Source organism: Lipotes vexillifer, unplaced genomic scaffold, assembly GCF_000442215.2.
Source record: "Lipotes vexillifer unplaced genomic scaffold, Lipotes_vexillifer_v1.1 scaffold477, whole genome shotgun sequence".
NCBI lineage: Eukaryota > Metazoa > Chordata > Mammalia > Artiodactyla > Lipotidae > Lipotes > Lipotes vexillifer.
Genome location: NW_006770652.1, coordinates 2614496 through 2619416, shown reverse-complemented (window position 1 = coordinate 2619416; position 4921 = coordinate 2614496). Strand labels below are relative to the sequence as shown.

Genomic DNA, 4921 nt, shown 5'->3' with positions numbered 1-4921 from the left:
GGGATCTTCCCGGACCGGGGCACGAACCTGTGTCCCCTGCATCGGCAGGTGGATTCTCAACCACTGCGCCACCAGGGAAGCCCTTTTTTGTTGTTTTATTATTAACTTTACTTATTCTTTATTCAGTATTCCCAAAATTCTTTCAGAGAGCATGTCACCAAATTCTTGAATATTCCCTTTTGTGTTCATACACTTATTAAAATTAATAGTTTTCCAAATTAATCCAATTACATTCCATTTCTAGACTTACTACAACCACTTCATGTACCTATAAGATAATTATCCTCTCATTACTTATTATATGTACTCGGTGGAGACTGAGTTAGGCCATGGGATTATCACTCCTCAGTCCCTAACTCTCCTGTGACAGTTGCTATAATCAAAATTATTTCCCAGTGGTACTAGAGATGCAATTTTAAGTTTTGGAAGCATATTAAAGCCCCAATATGAAAAATAATATACTACTATGCAATGTGTTCCTAAAAATATAATTCCAGATTAAATTCTCAAATGTCAATACACATATATAGAAAATTGACATCATGTTTTTGCTTCTTGACTTGTTTTAGGGTCTATCCAAAAGCCCAGTGCCAAATCTTTTTCACTTCCAGTTTTTCTTCATAACCGTGATCAAATCATTTAGGCAAACCATCATGTCGCAGTCTCTCCACTTATAAATTGCGGATAATAACAATATCTGTTCCTTACTTGGTATATGTCATATCTACTTGTGAATTTCAGGGTGTATTCTTTTTCAAAATAAATAACCACCCAGTGTTCCCTTCCATTAAGTCCAGTTTAAAAATAGATTTCAAACATCCGAATACACCTGCATTTTGAATTCCTTAGAGTAAGTTAACATATGAAAACTGTTATTGAAATTCTTGACAGCACTCTTAATCATTACAGATTCATATGATAAGTTTTACGAATGACATTAAGGAAGGGAAATATTCTTCCCTTTAAGCTACTCCCTTAAACTTTCTAATGTGATTACTGTAGTATATACCTCAGGGATTTTATTCCAGGGGGATGGGGTATGGGAACAATGGAGTAAGAGTCAGGAAAACTAAAAGAAGCAACAATAAGGCAAATAAATTCCCACTTTCCATGGGAATATTCCCTACAAGGGCCAAGAAACTAACAAACACTAAACATCCCCATTGGGGAAGAGAAGCAAGAGTTTGCTCTTAAATTGACTTCAGATAGAGATGCCAAAGCAAATAAATCATGGTAAGTGAAATACTTTGAAAGGTAAATGGACTTTAAAAATATTTGCGTAGGTTAAATTTTTTAATCGGAAGTATTCATTACTGTCAGATAAGGCCACGTGTCCATCAGGGTCTCTGGGGATCTCCTCCTTGTATATGATTCATTATTTTTAGACCAATGCCTAGCCCGTCAGACATCCCCAACAAATGTTGCCGAATGAAAACAATAAGCCAAAGTTCAAACATGTTATGCTTCACCTAAACCAAAATCGTATTAATCTGAGTAAGAAGTAAGTAAAGGTCCCAAAGTTCTTAGATTTCTTCAATCCTTACACATTTTTTCATCAATAAGAATTCTGGAATGACGCGCAAACTTGAATGTCTATGCGACCCAGCTACTCAAGCCATTAACAGAATAAAATGCAAACTTCTGTTTCCTAGGATCCCTTGCCCCTAGCCAAGTTCATCCTCAAAGACCCTGTTTCACTTTGTGCTGTCCTTGTGGAGTGACTTGCAACCCTCAAGCCACGTAGAAAGAATCTTGAGAGAAGAATGGCACTTTTACAGGTTACGTGGTCTCCAGAGCAGCTCCATTCTTCTTTTTCTTTTTCCTTTATGGGAATCTTTTGTAATTGAAGTAAAGAGACTTCAGTCATGTCTCTGATGGAGGGTGAGAGGAGTCATATTTACAGGTAGGTAAGAAATAACCTATTTGTTTTTCTAAAATTCCTCTGGACATAAATCTCTGACTAGAGATTACCAATGGCTTTTTTTATAACTAGAATTTCACTGAATATTCATCAAGCCACCCAGATATTGGTCAAGAAGAAATTGCCTAAGTAAATTTATCCATATACCTAGATTCTATCATGGGAATGGTGATACCCAAATCCCAAAGTAATGCGATAGCAAACCTCGTAAAATGAAGCAAGTGTCACATGATCAGAGGCAACCAGTATAAACAGAAATAGAAGAGTGAAGCGGTCAAACTGTCGATGGGGCGGGTGCCTCAGTCTGGGGGCCCTGCTTGAATTCAGCGTAAATTCCGGAAACAGGTTTGATTCTGCCTCAGCCTCAGGGATTGACCTGCACTGCTTTGGTCTAACAGATCTGCTAAACAGGGCAAACTTTCCAGTATTCCCTGGGGGATATACCAGACCAGACCCATTCCACATCCCTAGGGAAAACGACCCTGAGGAGGCCCTTTTCCCCCAAGTTAATTTTTATAATCCTCCAGAGAGATTCAGAAAGTACTGGACTCATCTAATACCGCGTCAAACTGGTCTGGGAGATGGAGCAAGTCCAAAGTGAGTGTTCTGCGAGATCAGAGATAAAATAGAGCCACTGCTCCTTCGAAGAGCGCCACTACCAGTGACTGCTCCACTCACGGCTAAGAAAAAGTGCGAACTCACTGAACGCTTACCGGGAGCCAGCACTGTTCTAAGTATCAGAACATGTATTCATTTCTTTATTCCGCAAGACAACCCTAAGAGAGAGGAATTATTATTACCATTCTGATTTCATCAACGAAGACACAGAAGCCTAGAGAAGTTAAGTAACTTGCCCCAAGTTATTCAGTGAATAATGCCCCGGCGGGAGCTCAACACCAGGTGCAGTGTTTCCGCTTCTGTACCCACCCGGCCTCCCTGCCTTTTCCTTTCCTTGAAAGCGCGCCCCAGGACCAACCACAGACAGCCAGAGGAGAACAACAAGCACGGAGTCTGCGGGAGACGGGGACAAGTTGCCTGCAGCTCCGGCCCAGCTGGGATGAGATTCTCCTTGCCCACTCCTTAGGGCCCCTCCTCTCTTGTCTCAGGCCATCTCCACTAACTGCTCTGCTCTGCATATGCTCTCTGCTGAAAGACAAGATTACAGATATCATCAACACAGATGTCACTACAAGAAAACTTCGAGTGGATCCCACATTATAACCGAGAAAACTGGAACAAACAGAGAACTGGCTGCATATAATGCTCTTTGCACCATAACCAGGGAGCTTCCAAGGGCAATTAGGAGCATGTGATGCTCCTACAAGGAGCTCATGAAATTTCAGAGTTGCAAGGTTTGTACGCTCCTGTCTTAAACATTAAGACAGATTTTCCCCACCTAATTTGCTTTTTTCGTACTGGACTTTTTAAAGTTGAAATAAAGAAAGGTTAGAAAACACATTCGCAAATGATATTCAAAACCACTGAATGAGAAGTTTCGTTCCTTTCTTCTTTGAATTCACCTAGCCTTGAAGAACAGACATTTTTTCCCTCTGAGTATGTTAACAGTCATTGAAGTGACTAAAATACCCAGTATATCTTAGTGAAAAGCTATTTTTAAAATCACTTGATTTAGAAAACTCCAATCATGATAATTTCATGGGAATTCTCAGTACACAAATTAAAAGTTTTAAATTACTCTGCAAGAATTTGGAGTTCGAATAATCTTAAATAGAAAATACCTGCATCAATGCATACTTAATCAGGTGTTTTTAACATCTGTCCCTGATCCAAAATTATTTTGAGGGTTGTTTTATAAGGTACAGTTCTTGTGGTCAGTAATAGCAGTAATGATGCAATGTGAGACTAGGAGCCAGAGGTGTCGATTCTGGTCTCACCTGACTCCACCACTTTTCACCTCTGGGCTTTGAGAATGCCATTTAACTTCTCTTAGCCTGCTTCCTCGTGTCCACAGATGAATAACAGTTCCCACCTCAAAGTGTTGTCTCAGGGACCAAATGAAATAATGCACGTGAAAGAGATTTTACTAAGCCCGAGGCACTATAATAATAAAATTGCAAACTAAATGTGGGAGCAGCGTGGCCCAATGAAGAAAACACAGATGTAGTCTGGAGCTAAAAGGAATCAACTTGGTTGATTTGCCAACTTTGGAAACTCATGACCTTCAGTGGGTTTGCCCTTGGTTCTCTCATTTGAGAAATGGAAGGATAATAACTATCCCATAAGGCTGATGTGGGGATTAGAAATAATACGTGTAAGGCCTCTAGCAGGACAGGCCCACAGTAGGTGCTCAATAAATGGCACCCATTTCCTATCAGAGAATCCGTTTAATTAAGCCAAGTATGCTGTGTCCAAACACTCAACTCACAACAGCTGAGCGGTGTTCTGCTTCGAACAGTACCTCCATTAGCAGAGTCCCAAATAAGGCTCCTGCCACGGCCAGCACCCTGGGTTTATCCCACTTTAGATTCCAGTGGATTAAGGCTGTGCTTGCAGTATTCACATTTCCTGCCTTCAACCACTGTTTTATAAACTTACTACCGGAACCTCAGATTTAAAAAATAAAATCAATTCTACCCAGTGTGGCCACTCCAAGTACAGGATTTTTCCTAACTTGCTTTTACAGGATGAATGTATTCACTTTTTTGCTACTTCTGTAGGGACGAGGGTGGGGTCCGCGGGCGAGGAGAAAGAAAAAGCCGAAGTGAATCTGCTGTTGTTATCGAGGCTGTTCAGTGTGACCAAAGTAAGCAGCCTGTGCCTCCCTCCCCAGCTCCAGCGCGTGAGGGTCAGGCCTGTCGGAGGCGGAGGCGTTCAGAGCCACAAGCAGGACAAGGGCACGAGCCCCGCCGCGCCAGGCCCGAGCAGACCCGGGGCGGCGGGCATCGGTCACCAAGCAGAGGGCGAGTTAGAGGCGTGGAGCCGGGGAAGGGCGCATGCAGGTGGGTTAGTGGTAACTCGACCATGCGGCGTGGCATTCCT

The 4921-nt window shown here is 41.9% G+C and overlaps 1 protein-coding gene across 1 annotated transcript in view; it reads right to left on the bottom strand.

The window, feature by feature from the left end:
- The window catches only part of SSPN (sarcospan), a 45037-nt gene that overhangs the window by 39750 nt on the left and 366 nt on the right, over positions 1-4921 (bottom strand). The gene's annotated exons all lie outside the window — the stretch shown is intronic.